We start from the raw sequence: 22,090 nt of genomic DNA, 5'->3' as shown, positions 1-22,090 counted from the left end.
CTGAGAATCTTGAAGATAAAGAATACATTAAAGTCCTACTCATATGTGTCTCCATTTTTTTGTGTCCTCTTTTATTTCCTGAAGTAGTGTTTTAGAGGTTTTTTTTTTTTTTTTTTTTTTTTTTTTTGTATAGGACCTTCACCTCCTTAGTTAAGTTGATTCCAAGGTATTTGAGTTTCTGTGGCAGTAATGTGAATGGGAATTTTTTAATGTCTATTTCTTCTCTATCATTTGTGTTTAAAAAAGCCATTGATTTTTGTGTGTTAATTTTGTAGCCTATCATTTTGCTATATGAATTTATTGTTTCTAGAAGCTTTTTGGTAGAATCTTTAGAGTTTTATGACTATAGATATTTGTCATCTGGAAACAGTGAGAATTTCATTTCTTCCTTTTCTATCAGGATGCCCTTGATATCTTTTTCTTCCCTAATTGCTATGGCAAGTGCTTACAGCATTATGATAAAAAGAATGGTGAGAGGTGGCAGCTTTATCTTTTATTGAACTTTAGAAGAAAGACTTTTAGTTTATCTCCATTAGATTAATACTTGCCATTCACTTGGTAAATGACTTTGCTTATATTGAGAAAAGTTCCTTCAATTCACTTCTTGTTGAGATTTTTTATCATGAATGCGTTGGACCTTATAAAATGCTTTATCTGCATCTACTGATATAATTATATGGTTTTAATTTTTCTTTAGTTAATATGGTTTATTATATTGACTGATTAACATATGTTAAGCCATACTTGCATTCCTAGAATGAAACCTACTTGGTCATGATATACAATCTTCTTGATGAGACATTAAATCCTACTTGCTAGGAATTTGTTGAGGATATTTTCTTATGTGTTAATTGGGAATATTGGTGTGTAGTGTTTGTTTTTGTTTGCAGAATTTGTGTATATTTTTGGTATCAGAGTGATGTTAGCTTCATATAAACTATTAGGGGGGCTGGAGCAGTGGTACAAGTGGTAAGGTGTCTTACTTGCCTATGCTAGTCTAGGATGGACTGTGGTTTGATTCCCTGTTTTCCCATAAGGTCTCCAAAGCCATGAGCAATTGTTGAGTGCATAGCCAGTATTAACCCCTGAGTGTTACCGGGTGTGGATCAGAAAGCCAAAAAAAAAATTGGGAGTGTTTCTGTTTCTTCAATTTTCTGAAAGAGCCTAAAAACATTTGGTTCTCCTTGAAAGTTTGAAAGTACTTGTTAGAGAACTCATCTAGTCCTGGGCTTTTGTTTTTGGGAAGACTTTTGATTTCCATTTTTTTTTTTTTTTTTTTGGTTTTTTTGGGCCACACCCGGTGACGCTCAGGGGTTACTCCTGGCTATGCGCTCAGAAGTCGCTCCTGGCTTGGGGGACCATATGGGACGCCGGGGGATCGAACCGCGGTCCGTCTCCTAGGCTAGCGCAGGTAAGGCAGGCACCTTACCTCGAGCGCCACCGCCCGGCCCTTGATTTCCATTTTAATTTAGTCAATATGATGTGTCTGTTTAGATATACTAGATCATCCTGACTCAACCATCGAATATTATGAGTCCAAGAATTTATCCATTTTTTCCAGGTCCTCATGTTTTGTGGCATAGAATTTCTCAAAGTAGTCTGATTAACCTTTGAATTTTTATAGTATCTATAATGACTCCACCTTTTCATTTCTAATCTGGTTTAGTTTTTCTCTCTCCCTTTCTCGTGAGATTTTCTAGTGGTTTATCAATCTTTTTTAATTTTTCAAAGAATCATTAAAGTGGGCATATTCTCCAAAGCATTGTACAGATTTAATGCAATTCATTTAAGGAAACCTATGACATTTTTTCAAAACAGTGGATAAAACATTCCAGAAATTTATTGTGAACAATAAACTCTCATGAATAGCTAAACAAACCTTAGAAAAAAGAAAATAGGAGGCCATCAGTTTCCCCAACTTTAAATTGTACTACAAAGCAATAGTAATTAAAACAGCGTGGTATTGAAATAAAGACAGGTATTCAGATCAATGGAATAGACTTGAGTATACAGAAAATGTTTTCCAGATATACAATCAATTAGTATTTGATAAAGGGGCAAGAAATACAAAATGGAACAAGGAAAGACTTTTCAACAAGTGGTGTTGGTCAGCCAAATGCAAAAAAACAAACTCAACTTCCACCTAACTCCATGCACCATGGTCAAATCCAAATATAATAAAGACCTGAATATCAGACCCAGAACCATATATATAGAGAAAAACATGTAGGTAAACATTCCATAACATTGTGAATAAAGAAATCTTCAAGAAGAGAACAATGCTGTCCAAACAAGTGGAAGAAGAGTTAAACAACTGAGATTATATCAAATAGAAAAGCCTCTGCATCTAGGATACAAATGCCATTCAGAGATGGAAGAAACTATTTACCTATTACTCATCAGATAAGGAGCTAATGAGGAGTTGATGAACCCTATCTATTTGTATAACTGAATATGGCTTCCCATGTTTACAAACTTTCTAAATCAAAAAGCTTCTGCACCTCAAAGGAAATAGTGACTAAGTACAAAGGCCACTCACAGAATGGGATAAACTGGTAATTCAATATCCATCAGATAAGGGACTAATATCTAAGATATACAAGACATTGAACTTAACAAGAAAAAAATCTAACCCCATCAAAAAATGAGAAGAAATGAACAGATACTTTCTGATAGAAGAAATATAAATAGCTTAAAGGCAAATTATAAAAGCTCCACATTAATAATAGTCAGGAAGATGCAAATCAAAACAACAATAAGGTACCATCTCACACCACAGAGAATGATATGCATCACAAAAACAAGATTCATCAGTGCTGGCTGGGATGTGAAGAGAAAGGAACATTCTCATTCACTGCTCATGAGAATGCTGTCTAGTAGAGCTTTTATGGAAAACAATATGGAGATATCTTTCAATAAGGAGATCACATATTGAGCTCCAATATGATCCAGCCACATGACTAGTAATGATATACCCTAGGAACACAAAAACAGAATACAAAAATATGCCTTTTCAACACCTATATTCATTGCCTCACTATTTTCATTAGCAGAATCTGGAAACAACCAAGATGCCTGACAACAGATGAATGGCTAAAGAAACTATGGTACATTGACACAATACAATACTATGCAGCTCTCAGAAAAATGAAATCATGAAATTTTACTATAAATGGAAACTATTATACTGAGTGAAATAAGTCAGAGGGAGGGAGATAGACACAGAATAGTCTCACTCATTTGTGGGATTTAAGAAAAATAAAATAAATAATTAAATAAAATTTAAGAAAAAGAAAAGTATTATAATAATACCCAGAGTCAATAGAGATAAGGGCTGGAAGTACCGGCCACTGATAGGAAGCTTACCACAAATATTGGTAAGTACAATTAGAGAAATAACTACACGAATAACTAACATGACAATGGTAGTGAGGGAGAGAAAGAAAATACCTCTCTTAATACAGACAGGTGTGGGGGGAGAGAAAGTTGGAAGGCATTGTTGGTGGAAAGATTGCACTGGCTGTTCTTTTTATAATTGAAACCCAGCTAAAACCATATTTGTAACCATGGTGTTTAAAGATATAAAAATAAATCAACATTGATTCAATAATAAAATGAAATTAATTGCTCCTCCAAAAGTACTTTGAAGATAAAACTGATTGGCTAATTATAAAATCTAAGTTTAAAAGAACACAACTCAGACCAAATGATAAATTTATTATACAAAATTGGTTATTTGTAATAAAAATAAAGGTCATAAATGACTGGTCCATGGCAAGAAGTTTGCCATAAAAATGATGGTGGGGGAATGTAATTAGGACAGAAAAAAGACCATTATGACAATGATAGTATTTTATGACCGCTAGGGGCCAGAATTGGATGCTGAAAGGAAATAAAGTGAAAGACTTGATATACTTCTACAATAGCATTATAGTATTGAAAATCACAGGTCTTAGAAGGAAAACGGGGAAAAGAAAAAGAGATAGAGAGAGACAAATAAACAGAAAAGTATCTGTGATAGTGGTAGATGGGACACTGAGTAGAAGGACAGTTGGGACATTGTTGGTAAGTAATGTACACTGTGAAGGAATGGGTGTTGAAATATTAAATTTCTAAAATACAATTTTAAAAAATTGGCGATTTTCCTGACATATATTTCTTTGATATTTATTGTCCACACGTGGTTTCTGATATATTCTATAACATTTAATTTGATTTATTTTGAGTAATGTATAGCTAATATATACATTTATAATATATCAATATTTGATATTATCAGCCCATTATAAAGCTTTGAATTGATAGATATTGGATTATTAGATATTATTATTCAGAACTAATAGATATAATTCAATATGGATACATACAGTTATAAAAAATGACACAAATATATAAAATTTAGTTAGTATTTGTAATGTTTCAATATATTTCAAATTAATTAAAACTATTATGTAACATAGTTACTAAATATAAAGACATATTTTATATTATGGTCCAAAATGTAAAAAATTCTAAGTGCTTGTTAATAACAGAACCTGAGAAAAGGGGAAATTAAAGGGTACATGCTTTATGATTTTAGTAACATGACATTTTTTTTAATTTTTATTGTGACCAAAGTACATTACAGATCTTTCACTGCATCATTTATGGTACATACATTGTAACATGACATTTTTTAAAAAGGCAAAAACTATGAAATCAATAAAATGCTTAGGTAGAACTTTGGGGGGGGAGGAAGGAGAATAAGCAGGTGAAACCAGTAAAATTTTATGTATTTTGTTTGATTTTGAGATAACTAATGTCATTCTTTATTTGTAAAAATTCACACAAAATGTACAAAACCAAGAGAACCCTTTAAAATACCTGTCAACTTTGTCTCCTATTGTAACATATCATAACATAAAAAAGTCAGTAACCAAGAGAACCCTTTAAAATATCTGTCAAATTTGTCTCCTATTGTAACATATTATAACATAAAAAGTCAGTAACCAATTTACATATTTATTTTTATTTGATTTTTATGTGTTTGAAATCTAGTCATATATACTCTGCCAAAATGGATCAGAGAAATAGAACAGGGTTCAGACAATTGCCTTGCAGATGACCTCAGCACTACCAGGAGTTGACCCCTGAACACAAAATTAGAAATGGTCATTGAGTTGTTGGTGTGGCCCAACTCCTCCAAAATAAAGCAAAAAGGAATTTCCTGTCAATTATTGAATACTAATTTTTTCTATTATCTTTCTATCTATATCTTAGCAAATACAATTATTAAACAAATCTTAACCTTAATCTGCATACTTTTGCAAGGCCATGTGTTTTAAACACTGCGGAGTAAAAATTTCAAACAGCAAGAATAGGTTTAATTGTGTAAGAAACTGTCAAATGATTTTCTCTACATAAACATCTGCAGTGAAGTTCTTATTGCTTCACATCATTTAATGTTATTAATGTCTAAGTCTTACCAGTAGTATTTCATTTTTTAATTTACATTACTGTAATAATACCTACTAAGAAATAGCCTTTCATATGCTAGCTTTACATTTTTATATTGACTTAGATGAAGTGCCTTGTAAGATCATTGGCTTACTTATTTTTTCTAGATAGTTTTCTACCTGTTGAGTTTCAATAGTGCCTTATAAATTTCAATAACACCATTTATCAACAGTTTAATTTGCAAATTTTTTCTAAGTCAGTGGTCTGTTGCTTCATCTATTAATTCTCTTTAGATTGTTTATTTTTGCCAACTCGTAGTTGTTTTGATAAAGAACTCATTTTTAGAATAATCCTGCTGTCTTTCATGAACATTAAGTTTTCTTTTCCTTTGGTAATGAAATAATCATTCTCTTAATGTTTATATCATTCTCATTGAAAAATTTGTGTTAATTATTTTTAATAGTATCATGTATAACAGGTAAAAAAAAGTCGCAGGCCTTTTTATTCTGTATTTAATTATTTTATACTTACTGTCTTAACTTCAAAATACTCTATATAGCTACTTTAACTTTCTTTTCTCACTCTTATTGCCTTTTAAAAACCTATTAAAAAGTTAATTATACATTTTCATGGTCAGGAAACACTCTGGTCTTAGTTTGAAGAACAAAGTTTTGAAGTCAGTTGAAGTAAAAATAAAGAGAACACTTATTATTTTTTAAATTTTCAAAACCACTGATGGTCACAGATCTTAGTTTATACTTCTTCAAGACCTGAAAAGCCCTCCAGCTATTTTTGGATTTTTGTTCCTAATTTCAAAGCATGCATCTAGCTGAAGCAAAGAGATTTAAACTGACGAGATTCCCACTGGTGAGGACTGGCCTCTATTTGTTCCTTAAAACTTCTCTTTCCAATCCAAAAGGTTATAGGAACACTGTGTTGGCTTATTTCTATGGTCTTAAAAATCATAGAAAATCTTTTAACTTTTGCAAGGTCAATGTACTCTAACCAATTTTTTAACTGAAGTAATTTTTTCACAAATAATTTAAAAATATATGCAATGCCATTTTTGTTTTTTTTTTGTTTTTGTTTTTGTGTTTAGGCCACATCCTGAGGTGCTCTGAAGTTACTCTTGGCTGTATGTTAAAAAAATTACTCCTTTCAGAGTAAGGGGAGCATATGAGACACTGGTGATCGAAACAGGGTTGGCTGAATGAAAGTGAGTCAAACCTGGAAAGTGAGTCAAACCTACAACCCCTGAACAGTTTGTTGTTGTTGTTATTGTTGTTGTTGTATTTGTTTGTTTTGGGGCCACACCCGGTGAGGATCAGGGGTTACTACTGGTTCTTCGCTCAGAAATTGCTCCTGGCATGGGAGATGTTCGAACCGAGGGCCATCCTGGGACAGCAGCATGCAAGGCAAATGCCCTACTGTTGCACAATGACTCTGGACCCCAAACAGTTATTATTAAATAAATCAAGTTTCTATAACCACTAATCTAAGGAAGAAAAACATTGATATATTTTTATACACTCTCTAAACTTTAAGTATTTATTTATTTCTTTAGCATCTGTTATTGTCTTCCATCATACACAATCTTATTATTCTTCTTTTCCATAGGGAAAAAATTAGAATAGGTTTGTGTATGGAGCAATATTTATTCAACCGTCTGTTGTTGTCTCTCACTTAATTTGTCTCAGCTCATTTGAAAGTTTCCAGAGAAAATAATGTGATTGTCTTAAATGAAATCATTTCTCTGGCTCAGTTAACTGTATTTAAGAAGATTGGGGGTCAGAGAACTAGTATGGTGGGCAGGAATTTGCCTTGCAAACATAGGTTTTATCCTTGAAAAAACTTAAGTTCATAGTCTCAAGCCATGAGTAATCTCTTAGTGTAGAGATAGAAATAAGTGCTGAGCTCTGAATTTAATCTCCAAAACCAACAAAAAAAGATTCCTGAATAATTTAAATATTCCTAGTTTATTACCTATTAAATGTAAATACTAGGGAATGAGGTGTAAGGTCAATAAATAATATCTAGAGAAGTAAAACTACTATATACAAAAATAATTTGACTTTATACATTTATCAGAATTTTTAGAATGTAATATGATTGAACCCAAACTTTAATTTGTCCTTTTAAAATTTATGACTAAGCATCAATTATCAATATAAGTCTATTCATGATTAAAAATGTAGCATATATACAATGGAATATTATGCAGCCATCAGGAGAGATGAAGTCATAAAATTTTCCTATACATGGATGTACATGGAGTCTATCATGCTGAGTTAAATAAGTCAGAGGGAGAGAGAGAGAAGCAGAATAGTTTCACTCATTTATGAGTTTTAAGAAAAATAAAAGTCATTTTTCCAACAATCCTCAGAGACAATGAGAGGAGGGCTGGAACTTCCAGCTCACTTCATGAAGCTCATCACAAAGAGTGGTGAGTGCAGTTAATAGAAACAACTACACTGAGAACTACCATCACCATGTGAATGAATGAAGGAACTGGAAAGCTTGTCTGGAGTATAGGTGGGGGTGGGGTGGGATAGAGGGAGATTTGGGACATTGTTGGTGGGAATGTTGCACTGGTGAAAGGGATGTTCTTTACATGACTGAAACCTAATCACAATCATATTTGTAATCAAGATTTTTTAAATAAAGAAAAAATGTAGCATTCTGGTAAGTGTTGATAATAGGTAAGACTTTGTATCTATGGGGATTGTCATTATCTAAAAATTCCTATCTTAATTTTGTTTAATGTCAGTACCTTAAAATAATTTATTTTAAAACAATAAAAAACTACACATTTATTATTATCATTAAATACAAAATTTAATAAAGAAACTTACTACTAAGTCTAGTTTATGTGCATTAAAATACACATGCAAAGTCTATTATAACCCAAAAAATTCTCAAAAGCAATATTTCAGTAAAAACTCAAAAAATTAACTCTGCAAAACAAGTACCATAAAATATCAAAAATGATGAAGTACAAACATTTTTAATTATCTGATTCATATGACTTATGTTATCATATAAGAAGACTTTTTTTGAATTCATGATTTCTTTAAAATTGTATTAAGGAATTGCATACAAAACCCAGAGGCTAAAGAAGTAAAGTTTAGAGTCTACTTTAAGTAGATGGGTTTGGATTCCTTCCCAAGAACCAGATATCTTCTTTTTTACCCTTGTATGATGTCACTTGTTCTATCCTTCAATGCATAGTCCAGATTACATTATCCTGGTCAGGTTCCTTGCTATCTGCTGGTCTTCAATATATCATGACCTAGTCACCCATTTCCTTTTCTATGTTCACTAATACTGTCCTAGTCTGAAACCTGAACTGGACACTAACTTACTGGGACTTGCTATTCTGTATCCTGTCTCTGGACTTCTTTATATATGTACACCTGTGGTTCCCTGTCTTTGGCTTTCAATATATCTACTGCCATGGCCACACACACCTCCAGTGTCGCCCAGTCAGAAAGAAGGCAAAGAGGAATTTGCTACCTGGAGTGTTCTTTTAGTCTCCTACCTATTTATATTTTTAATTAGAGACATTTACACTGAGTGAAGTTCAAAACAATTAAGTTAAATAACTAACTTGGTACTCTACCCTTCTATGCCCATCCCAGTAGTTGTAATTGGAATATTTACAATCAAAAATTTTCATATTCCTAAAGATAGAAATTCAATATTTATTTTATTTTTACTCTCTGGATTTTGAATTCAGACTCATTATACTCTTCACAAAAGAGTAGCAAAAGGATTTGCCTTTAAATCAATATAAAATGTTTATATAATTTATGTCAGAGAAATTGTCACAGGCAATATGCTCTATAATAGCTCAAAGCTTACTAATTCTTAGGATATTTTTATATTTGAGTCTGAATGTTAGAGTTACAGCTATTTCTAAAGAGAGTGCTGAGGCAGTGTGAACAATTTTGAAGGATAAAATTGGAGAATGAGGAGCATTTACAGCCTCAGGCTATGATACTAAGCAGTCACTGCATCACTTAGCCTAGAAACACAAAATAGTTTCAAGTATCATTGTGGGAGAAGGGAAAAAAGTATTAGAAGTGTTTGATTTTTAATATTTCTCAGTGCACAAAAGATAAAATGTATTGAAATGCAGCATTACCATATCTGAATCAATTTAGTGTCTATAGTTCAAATATCTCTTGGTTTTTATAAGAGAAACAATAGGGGAAACATAAAGGGAAAGGGTAACCTTTCTTCAGCTTTGAAAATTGTGAGACTTCACCTCTGCATATGTCTTCATTTTAAATTTAGGAACGTGTGCATTTAGAGACAAATAATGTCTAATACCCTGCTTGCAGTTTTAATGGAATACTTAGTAAAGCCATATGCATAAAATAGAACATGAATGTTTGCTTCTTTGAATTGCATTGGCATATCTCATTAATCCATGGGGCTCAGTTACACTTTTGGAGTACTTGTATTTTCAGCCTCTTCAATGAGTTTTTGGCACCATAGACTGAGTCATGGGAAACTTTCTTAAAATGATTATAGCTTAATAGCTCTCATGTTGGAGTTGTTTATTGCCAGTGTTGAAATTAACTTTAGTGCCAGTAAGCCCAAGAGAGACAAAAATTTTAAAACAAAGCCTCAGCACTCTTATTTCTAATGGATCCTTTGCCTCAAACACATTCACAAAGAACTCTTAGAAGGTAATAAATAATTCAAAAATTGGTCAAATTTTAATAAGATACTGTTGATGCTTTTCTGTAAGCAATACTTCAGCAATAGCAACAAGGATAACAACATTAAAACTCAGTATTTTTATATTAGTATTTTCTAGAAAAGATGTAATATGCTTTATTTACATAATCTTCCTTGACTTTATTTGAGCTATTATTTTCATTTTGTAGTAGGGTAGCAAGATAAAAAGATGTGAAATAGTTGGACATGCTACAGGAAATTGGTTATAAAATATGTATTTTATGCTATACTATGTGACTTTAAAACTAAAAGTAATATTTTCTAATTTTATTTCAAATTATTTAATGTAAAAGTTTTCTATATAATATTATTTGACTATGCTTATGGAATCCTAAAATTATTATCACATATCGCCAAAACATTCCTATCTTCTAGAAAGAAAATTGTGTCTATCCAATCACTATTCATTCCCATCCCTCTCCTATGTAATCAACACCCCTTCATTTGTGTGTAGATTTGTCTTTTCTGGTATGTTCATATTGGTAGTTCATAAAATATGGGATTTTATTCCTGACTTCTTGTCATTATTATAGTGTTCTAAGAATTTTGTACAGATTTATTTATATTATGACTATTAATATTTTTATATCACAGAAAAATATTCATAATTTTGAGTTCAATTTAATTTTTAATCCTTAATATGTACAGCTACATGGGTGTTTTAAATAATATGCAGTATCAGTGCAATAAATAATTTATAACATTAAGACTGAGTGACCCAGGTGATGGCTTAAAAAGCTGTAACAGATGCTTTGCATGCAGGAGACAGATCAGGTTCAATCCCTGTAGGCACCTAACATATTCCTCAGCAATATGACTTCTGATTAGATTTTTTACTTCTACTCACATACCTTCTTATTCTTCTACCATTGTTTCTTTAAGCTCATTAAATATCTGCATCACAGAGCTGTTCGGTGTTGGTAAAGCCTTTGGAATATTTCCTTCCCTCCTTGGAATTGGTGTGCTTCAATGCAGCTTTGCCATTGTGTTTGCTTTTTTTTCAGGTTGATTTTCATAGATCACGCTCATGTGAGTCCTTTCAGTGATTTGGCCCCTCGGGATTGTGGACTCCCATGGATATTAATCAAATGCATGCACATTTTCTAAGAAAATATAATTAAAGTATAGTAAGAAATATATTCATAGAAATGCAATGCTAGGCATTGATTGGGAATGTAATATTTTACCCAGACACTGCTTTATTTATGCATGAAGCAAGTGCAGGCAGCATGGATAGAAGACTGAGATAGAGATTTTCCCCATCTTCTTCACAATGCAAAAGATTATTTCATGGATCACACAATTTTTGACCTGAATTATTCTTACAAATTATATTCCAATGGATATAGATATTTTTCACTGTGATTTCTTCAGTAAGGTTCTGTCTTATCACACATTTCTGACAGTAAAATACTTTTTACTTAAGTTGTGAGTATATTTAATCATATTAGGCTAATTTACATGAAAGACAATAATTTATTTTATTGTGAGAAGGTGTTAAGAGAAAAGTATATTTTGTGACTCCTGGCTATGCTATCAGAAATTGCTCCTGGCTTGGGGGACCATATGGGATGCTGGGGGATCAAACCAAGTACATCCTGGATCTGCAGCGTGTAAAGTAAATGCGCTACCATTGTGCTATCTCTCTGGCCCCGAGAAAAGTATGTTTGGGAGAGAGCAATTACCTGGAGAGAAAGCTAACCAGTAATAAATGGGTTAACTGGATGAAGCAGCCAACGCCAGGCAACTGGTTTCTAAAAATAGTCAGGAACTGCAGGAAAGATGGGTGGCATATATGTGAAGAAAAATAAGCCAAATTTTCTTTTATCATTTTATAAATTGAATACCGTTCCTCATTTCTTGCACCAAGTAAAAATTATACAAAATGTCAATTATAGCCCAGTAGAAACCTAAAAGATAGTTGAGTAATTCAACTATTATTGTAAAATTTGTGGTTTTCTACATTCCTACGCTGCATAAATACCTGTACTAATATTCTTTTTATGATTTAGAGATCTTTATTGTGTTACAATTTAATGTGTCTGAATTATTCCTGAGGAAATGGTGACAATTGTTCAATTATTCAGGAAAAATTGTTGGAAATAAAAGAAAATTAATTCTAAAAAAATACTAAATAAGATATTTTAGAGACCTAGATGGGGAATGTTTTTTTGCTTGTGAAAAACATTTACAAGTAATATTTTTATTATTAATATTATTTTGCTAAAATATAGTATGTGAATTTCACACAGTATCATATTTCATGAAGAAAATGACCAATTTGCAAAATTTTTGTTTTCTTGTAAATAATGTTTCATAATATTTCATATTATGTTTTGATAAAATGTTAAATAGTATCAACGCAATTGCATCTTCTCTTTATTCGCTGATTTATATATCTACCTACTTGAATTGCTCTTCATCTCCACTGAAATCAACCACTATTTAAAAATCATTGATCTTTCCTTCAAATTCTTTTATTTCTTTCATTTTGACATATCTAAATTTTTGTTTCTGTTTGTTGGGGGCTACACCTGGCAAAGTTCAGGGCTTACTCCTAGCTCTGCACTAAGGAAAAATTCCTGGAATCTTTCATGGAACTAAATGAACTTCCAGGAATTTATTCCTGGTTGGCCACAGAAAGAGAAGAATCTTATCCATTAGTTCTGGGCCTGTCACATATCATTTTATTTATCCTGTTCTGTTATATTTTCTTTAGTGTATGTTTGAATTTCATATCAAAATAATATTTTATTAAGTATAGTCATATTATTTCCTTTATCATTGCATATATATGCATTTTCAATTTATTATAAAATTACATGTTGTGATTATCATTATTATTTTTACTATCCTATTAATAAAATTTGGGTTCCTTCCTTTTCCTTGTAATTAAATAGTAGATTTAAATTGTAAATTTAAAATTAAATTGTAAATTTATATTGTAGATTAAATTATCACCATTTTTGACTCAAAGTATCTTTATGCAAAAACTTTTTTAATACATAAATAGAAGTTTTAAATAGTTAAATCATGGAGAATACACATGTATAATTTTGAATTACAGTCTGATAAAATCAATTATAAACTTTCACGACTGCCTCTCATTTTCTGCATAATTGCATAATATCATGTTTTATTAATTTGACAATTTAGTACTTATAAAATTTATCTCATTTGCTTTTAATTTGTGACGTTCTGATTTTAGCAAAACTTACAACTTTGTAACAGTTTGTTTGAGATTTGTGTTACATATAATATATGTAAAACATATTTTCAAATTCTTTGCTCATTTTGTCTTTTATATATTTTTGTTTGTTTGTTTGTTTGTTTTTAAGCCACACCCATTTGATTCTCAGGGGTTACTCCTGGCTAAGTGCTCAGAAATTACCCCTGGCTTGGGGGGACCATATGGGAAGCCCGTGGATCAAACCATGGTCCTTCCTTGGCAGCTCTTGCAAGACAAACACCTTACTTCTAGGGCCACCTCACCGGCCCCTGTTCTTTATATTTATTTGTAAGATTTTTAAATATGACTCAATGTTAAAACTTTGTCCATTAGAATTGATTATATTTTCCTCTTATAATTAATAATTTTGAGGGGTCTTTGGTTCACACTCTGTGATGACTAGGATTAACTCTTCACTCAGGAATTATTTCTGGTGAACTATGTGGCATGCCAGGTATCTAAGGCAGGTCAGCCACATCTTACTCATATAGACTGCCCACAAATCCTATAAACAAATTTTATTAAGTTAACATTATTATTTTTTTTTAATTTTTTTATTTAAACACCTTGATTACATACATGATTGTGTTTGGGTTTCAGTCATAAAAGGAACACCACCCATCACCAGTGCAACATTCCCATCACCCATGTCCCAAATCTCCCTCCTCCCCACCCGACCCCTGCCTTTACTCTAAACAGGTTCTGCATTTCCCTCATACATTCTCAATATTAGGACAGTTCAAAATGTAGTTATTTCTCAAACTAAACTCATCACTCTTTGTGGTGAGCTTCCTGAGGTGAGCTGGAACTTCCAGCTCTTTTCTCTTTTGTGTCTGAAATTTATTATTGCAAGAATGTCTTTCATTTTTCTTAAAACCCATAGATGAGTGAGACCATTCTGCGTTTTTCTCTCTCTCTCTCTCTCTGATTTATTTCACTCAGCATAATAGATTCTGTGTACATCCATGTATAGGAAAATTTCATGACTTCATCTCTCCTGACAGCTGCATAATATTCCATTGTGTATATGTACCACAGTTTCTTTAGCCATTCGTCTGTTGAAGGGCATCTTGGTTGTTTCCAGAGTCTAGCTATGGTAAATAGTGCTGCAATGAATATAGGTGTAAGGAAGGGGTTTTTGTATTGTATTTTTGTGTTCTTAGGGTATATTCCTAGGAGTGGTATAGCTGGATCGTATGGGAGCTCAATTTCCAGTTTTTGGAGGAATCTCCATATTGCTTTCCATAAAGGTTGAACTAGACGGCATTCCCACCAGCAGTGGAAAGGGTTCCTTTCTCTCCACATCCCCGCCAGCACTGTTTGTTCTCATTATTTGTGATGTGTGCCATTCTCTGTGGTGTGAGGTGGTATCTCATTGTTGTATTGATTTGCATCTCCCTGATGATTAGTGATGTGGAGCATTTCTTCATGTGTCTTTTGGCCATTTGTATTTCTTCTTTGTCACAGTGTCTGTTCATTTCTTCTCCCCATTTTTTGATGGGATTAGATGTTTTTTGCTTGTAAATTTCTGTCAGTGCCTTGTATATTTTAGAGATTAGCCCCTTATCTGATGGGTATTGGGTGAATAGTTTCTCCCACTCAGTGGGTGGCTCTTGTATCCTGGGCATTATTTCCTTTGAGGTGCAGAAGCTTCTCAACTTAATATATTCCCATCTGTTAATCTCTACTTTCACTTGCTTGAAGAGTACAGTTTCCTCCTTGAAGATGCCTGTAGTCTCAATGTCCTGGAGAGTTTTGCCTATGTGTTGTTCTATATATCTTATGGTTTGGGGTCTGATATCGAGGTCTTTAATCCATTTGGATTTTACCTTCGTACATGATGTTAGCTGGGGGTCTAAGTTTAATTTTTTGCAAGTGGCTAGCCAGTTGTGCCAACACCACTTGTTGAAGAGGCTTTCTTTGCTCCATTTAAGATTTCCTTCTCCTTTATCAAAAATTAGGTGATTGTACGTCTGGGGAACATTTTCTGAGTATTCAAGCCTATTCCACTGATCTGAGGGTCTGTCCTTATTCCAATACCATGCTGTTTTGATAACTATTGCTTTGTAGTAAAGTTTAAAGTTGGGGAAAGTAATTCCTCCCATATTCTTTTTCCCAATGACTGCTTTAGCTATTCTAGGGTGTTTATTGTTCCAAGCAAATTTCAAAAGTGCCTGATCCACTTCTTTGAAGAATGTCATGGGTATCTTTAGAGGGATAGCGTTGAATCTGTATAATGCCTTGGGGAGTATTGTCATTTTGATGATGTTAATCCTGCAAATCCATGAGCAGGGTATGTATTTCCATTTCCGCGTGTCCTCTCTTATTTCTTGGAGCAGAGTTTTATAGTTTTCTTTGTATAGGGCCTTCACATTTTTAGTCAAGTTGATTCCAAGATATTTGAGTTTGTGTGGCACTATTGTGAATGGGGTTGTTTTCTTAATGTCCATTTCTTCCTTATTACTATTGGTGTATAGAAAGGCCATTGATTTTTGTGTGTTGATTTTGTAGCCTGCCACCTTGCTATATGAGTCTATTGTTTCTAGAAGCTTTTTGGTAGAGTCTTTAGGGTTTTGTAAGTAGAGCATCATGTCATCTGGAAACAGTGAGAGCTTGACTTCTTCCTTTCCTATCTGGATTCCCTTGATATCTTTTTCTTGCCTAATCGCTATAGTAAGTACTTCCAGTGCTATGTTGAATAGGAGTGGTGAGAGAGGACAGACTTGTCTTGTGCCAGAATTTAGAGGGAATGCTTTCAGTTTTTCTCCATTGAGGATAATATTTGCCACTGGCTTGTGGTAGATGGCCTTAACTATATTGAGAAAGGTTCCTTCCATTCCCATCTTGCTGAGAGTTTTGATCAAGAATGGGTGTTGGACCTTATCAAATGCTTTCTCTGCATCTATTGATATGATCATGTGGTTTTTATTTTTCTTGTTGTTGATGTTGTGTATTATGTTGATAGACTTACGGATGTTAAACCATCCTTGCATTCCTGGGATGAAACCTACTTGATCGTAGTGGATGATCTTCTTAATGAGGTATTGAATCCTATTTGCCAGGATTTTGTTGAGGATCTTTGCATCTGCATTCATCAGCAATATTGGTCTGTAATTTTCTTTTTTTGTAGCATCTCTCTCTGGTTTAGGTATCAAGGTGATGTTGGCTTCATAAAAGCTATTTGGGACTGTTTCCACTTGTTCAATTTCATGAAAGAATCTTGCCAGGATTGATAGTAGTTCCTCTTGGAAAGTTTGATAGAATTCATTAGTGAATCCATCTGGACCTGGGCTTTTGTTTTTGGGCAGACTTTTGATTACCATTTTTATTTCATTAATGGTGATGGGGGTGTTTAGATATGCTACATCCTCTTCTTTCAACCGTGGAAGATTATAAGAGTCCAAGAATTTATCCATTTCTTCCAGGTTCTCATTTTTAGTGGCATAAAGTTTTTCAAAGTAGTTTCTGATTACCCTTTGAATCTCTGTCATATCAGTAGTAATCTCTCCTTTTTCATTCCTAATACGAGTTATCAAGTTTCTCCCTCTCTCTTTCTTTGTTAGGTTTGCCAGTGGTCTATCAATCTTGTTTATTTTTTCGAAGAACCAACTTCTGCTTTCGTTGATCTTTCGGATTGTTTTTTGGGTTTCCACTTTATTGATTTCTGCTCTCAGCTTTGTTATTTCCTTCTGTCTTCCTATTTTTGGGTCCTTTTGTTGAGTACTTTCTAGTTCTATTAGCTGTGTCATTAAGCTACTCAGGTAAGCTCCTTCTTCCTTCCTGATGTGTGCTTGCAAAGCTATAAATTTTCCTCTCAGTACCGCTATTGCTGTGTCCCATAAGTTCTGATAGTTTGTATCTTTATTGTCATTTGTTTCCAGGAATCTTTTGATTTCCTCCTTGATTTCATCTCGGACCCACTGGTTATTGAGTATGAGGTTGTTTAACTTCCAGGTGTTAAAGTTTTTCTTCTGAGTCCCTTTGGAATTCACAAATAATTTCAGAGCCTTGTGGTCAGCGAAAGTAGTCTGCAAAATTTCAATCCTCTTGATCTTATGGAGGTATGTTTTATGTGCCAGCATATAGTCTATCCTGGAGAATGTCCCATGTACATTGGAGAAGAATGTGTATCCAGGTTTCTGGGGATGGAGTGTCCTATATATATCCACTAGGCCTCTTTCTTACATTTCTCTCCTCAGGTCTAGTATATTCTTGTTGGGTTTCAGTCTGGTTGACCTATCCAATGTTGACAAAGCAGTGTTTAGGTCCCCCACACTTATTGTGTTGTTATTGATATTATTTTTCAGATTTGTCAACAGTTGTTTTAAATATTTTGCTGGCCCCTCATTTGGTGCATATATGTTTAGGAGAGTTATTTCTTCCTGCTCTACATACCCCTTGATTAATATAAAATGTCCATCTTTGTCCCTTACAACCTTCCTGAGTATTAAAGTTTGCATTATCTGAGATTAGTATGACCACTCCAGCTTTTTTATGAGTGTTGTTTGCTTGGATAATTTTTCTCCAGCCTTTTATTTTGAGTCTATGTTTGTTCTGACTATTCAGTGCATTTCTTGTAGGCAGCAGAAGGTTGGATTGAATTTTTTGATCCATTTAGCCACTCTGTGTCTCTTAACTGGTGCATTTAGTCCATTTATGTTGAGAGAAAGAATTGTCCTGGGATTTAATGCCATCTTTATAGCGTAATTTGGTGTGTCATTTGGTTAGTCTTTTTTTTTTTTTTTTTTTTTTTTTTTTTGAACTTTGGGCCACACCTGTTTGACGCTCAGGGATTAGTCCTGGCTATGCGCTCAGAAATCGCCCCTGGCTTGGGGGGACCATATGGGACACCGGGGGATCGAACCTCAGTCCGTCCTACGCTAGCGCTTGCAAGGCAGACACCTTACCTTTAGCACCTCCTTCCCGGCACATTAGTCTTGTTTTAAATTAGGTCTTTTAGTTTTTCTCTTAAGACTGGTTTTGAGTCTATAAAGTTTCTGAGCTGTTTTTTGTCTGTGAAACCATGTATTCTTCCGTCAAACCGGAAAGTGAGTTTTGCTGGGTACAGTATTCTAGGTGAAGCATTCATTTCATTCAGTCTTGTCACAATATCCCACCACTGCTTTCTGGCATTGAGTGTTTCTGGTGACAGGTCTGCTGTAAATCTCAAGGATGCTTGCTTGAATGTAATTTCCCCTTTTGATCTTGCTGTTTTCAGAATTCTGTCTCTATCTGTGGGATTTGTCATTGTGACTAGGATGTGTCTTGGGTTGGTTTTTCTTGGGTCTCTTTTGCTTGGTACTCTTCGAGCATGCAGGATTTGATCACATATATTCTTTAGCTCTGAAGTTTCTCTTTAATGATGTTCTTGACCGTTGATTCTTCCTGGAAATTTTCTTCCTGGGTCTCTGGGACTCCAATGATTCTTAAGTTGTTTCTGTTGATCTTAGAATAGACTTCTATTTTCATCTGTTCCCATTCTTTGACTAATTTTTCCATTGTCTGTTAATTTGCTTTAAGTTTTTTTTCCAATCTCTCCTGCCGTATGGAATTGTTATGTATCTCATCTTCCACAGCACCAAGTCTATTCTCAGCTTCTGATACCCTGTCCCAGAGCTTATCCATTTTGTCATTCACTTCGTTTACTGATTTTTTCAGGCCTGTTAGTTGACATGTTATTTCAGTTTGGAGTTTTGTGATTTCTGTCTTCATATTTTCTTGATTATTATTAGTGTTCTGTTCCACTCTCTCCATGGTTTTTTTTTTTGAGTTCTTTGAGCATCTTCCATATTGCTACTCTAAAGTCCTTATCTGAGAGGTTGATTAGTTGGTTTGTCATTAACGGGTCATCAAAATTGTCATCTTCATTCTCTATGTCTGATGCTGGCCTGCGTTGTTTCCCAATTGTCACACTTGTATTGTGTTTTTTTCTATGTGTTGTGGTGGTATTCATTGGTTATATGATGCAGGCAGCACACTTCTCTGGCTCCGCCCTTTCTGGATGGGCCTGCTTGCCTCCAAGGTAGGGGAGTCCTCCGTGGATGAAGCCTCACACAGGATCAAATCTTAGGCCCGAGCACGCAGCAGAGAATACAGTCTGGAGAGAAGTTCTTGCTTCTGTGATCCAACACAGTTCTTAGTGTGTTTTTTTTTCTTCTTGTGATGGTGTTATTTTTTTAGAAAGAGCGCACGGCTGTGTAGCGAAGTGGAGCTAAGTGCCTTCTGGAGCCTCTTTTCAGCCCACTCTCAAGAGGTTCACGCAGCAGGATAGTAGCGAGACACACACAGACAGCACTCACAGTTTTTCACAGTCGGGCCCCACTGGACAGGCGTAGTTTTCACTCACTTGCTTGGCAGTTTCAGAATGCTGTTTTTTTTTGGGGTCGCTTCCCAGGACTCTGAGGAGAGTTGCTGGGTAGCTTCAGTTTTTGGGGGGTTTGCTTCCCAGGGCTCTGAGGTGAGCTTCCAGAGTTCAGGAAAGACAGAGAAGAGTAGGACAGGGCTCCCTTCAGGTCCTCAGTTTCCTCAGAAGGAGCACAGCCTGGTGGAGACTCTGCAGGTAGAGCAATCAGCACTCTGCCTGGAAACCCCCACATGCAGCCATTTCGTACTCACTCACTGGCTCGCTGGCTAGCTTCCGAATGTAGTTTTTTTTGGGTTCGCTTCCCAGAGCTCTGAGGAGAGCTTCCAGAGTTCAGGAAAGACAGAGAATAGTAGGACAGGGCTCCCTTCAGATCCTCCGTTTCCTCAGAAGAAGCACAGCCGGGTGGAGACTCTGCAGGTAGAGCAATCAGCACTCTGCCTGAAAACCCCCACATGCAGCCATTTCTTACTCACTCAAGTTAACATTATTTTTAAAATGATTCATACATCTAATGTTTACGGTTGAAATATTTCGACACTATATCCATCACTGAAGTGTCAATGACTTCCATTAGATCCTAACTTAGTTAACTACATCCTTTGGCCAGAATCTTAATGTTTGTTCTCACTGAACATTCAATAGCATTGTTTTCTTTATCCTAGCAAACAAACCCTATCTCCCAAGATTTTAAAATTTTTGAATTATGCTGATAGTAAATGTTTCACTACAGTGGCTCTAAAAATAGCAATATCATTCTGTCAGTTCATTTGCTACAGTTTCAAGGTGAGAATTCTCAGATTATTAGTGTTCAGGAAAGTTTTCTACACTTTGTGTTTGAATGCATATATTTGCTAATATTCACAACACATCTTATTGTGGGTATATTCCAAATATCTCAGGAATCCTGTCAAAATAATGAGATGGTAAAAATGCATACTATACATTTCAATGCTTAGGACCCAAATCCAGTTTTTTCATGTGTCACAGAAAGGTTATTTCTATGGATTTTGATTTGACAGATATTTTCAACCTGCTTACTCATCATAACTTCAATAATCATGACTACTCTATGACATAATTAAGTTTTCTAGGTCAAAGGCCACAATTGAGGTTATTTAATGTTGACAATAGATAGTGACAATTTACCTAATAACTAAAGACCTAATAACACTTAATTAATAATATGAAAAATTACAACCCTACAACAAAATAAAAAATATTATAGGTCAAAAAAAGTAGAGATCATGTATATATTTTTGGATTTTGGTCCACACATGGCAGTATTCAGAAATTAATTCTGACTCTGCATTTAGAAATCATACTTAGATGTTTTAGGTGTGGGGGCCGGAGAGGTGGCGCTAGAGGTAAGGTGTCTGCCTTGTCCCCCCCCAAGCCATGGGGCAATTTCTGAGCACTTAGCCAGGAGTAACCCATGAGCATCAAACGGGCTTGCCCCCCCCCCCCGCAAAAAAAAAACAAAAACAAAAAAAGGCTTTAGGGCAAAATACTGAATGCTGCAAATCAAAAACAATTATTTAGGCTGGGGAGAAGAGTCTTATCCACTGGACTAACTCTCTTGTCCAAGATCAAGTATGTTTTCTTTGCTTCACACTTTTTTTTTTTTTTTTGGTTTTTGGGTCACACCTGGCGGTGCTCAGGGGTTAGTCCTGGCTGTCTGCTCAGAAATAGCTCCTGGCATGCATGGGGGACCATATGGGACACCGGGATTCGAACCAACCACCTTTGGTCCTGGATCGGCTGCTTGCAAGGCAAACGCCACTGTGCTATCTCTCTGGGCCCTGCTTCACATTCTTATTCTCAAAAATTTTCCCATATTATTAAAACATACTAAAAGAAATACTATTGATCTGTTTTTGTGATCAAAAAGTGAGTAACATATATTTTACAGTAATACTGAAGGTATATAGTAACAATGAATCAGAACCATTCCCACTATCAGGGCTGTCCTTCTTCCCCTCTTTTCTGAGCATATGTCCTATATCTCCCTCCTTTGCCCCCCCCCCAGAGTGCTAGTGTAAATGTTCCACTGTGTGTGTAGCTTGTTGTATACAGAATATCGATTCTGTTGTTGACTTTGGGTTTGGTGTTTCATTCTGGTCATTTTTTAATTCTACTCTATGTTCATATAGCATTTTGGTCCTAGTATCATTCACTTTTATTTTCCCCCCTCAGTTCATGAGAGAGAACAAGATGATTCAAGTTGTGTGGTTCTGCTGGAAGAAGACAAAAACGAAAAAGAAAAACAAAATAAATACCTAAAACATATCAAAAGCAACAAAAAAAAAAACCCTCCA

The sequence above is a fragment of the Suncus etruscus genome, chromosome 19, assembly GCF_024139225.1.
Source record: "Suncus etruscus isolate mSunEtr1 chromosome 19, mSunEtr1.pri.cur, whole genome shotgun sequence".
NCBI lineage: Eukaryota > Metazoa > Chordata > Mammalia > Eulipotyphla > Soricidae > Suncus > Suncus etruscus.
The sequence above is the reverse complement of the archived record's forward strand: the minus strand, read 5'-3'. Positions refer to the sequence as shown.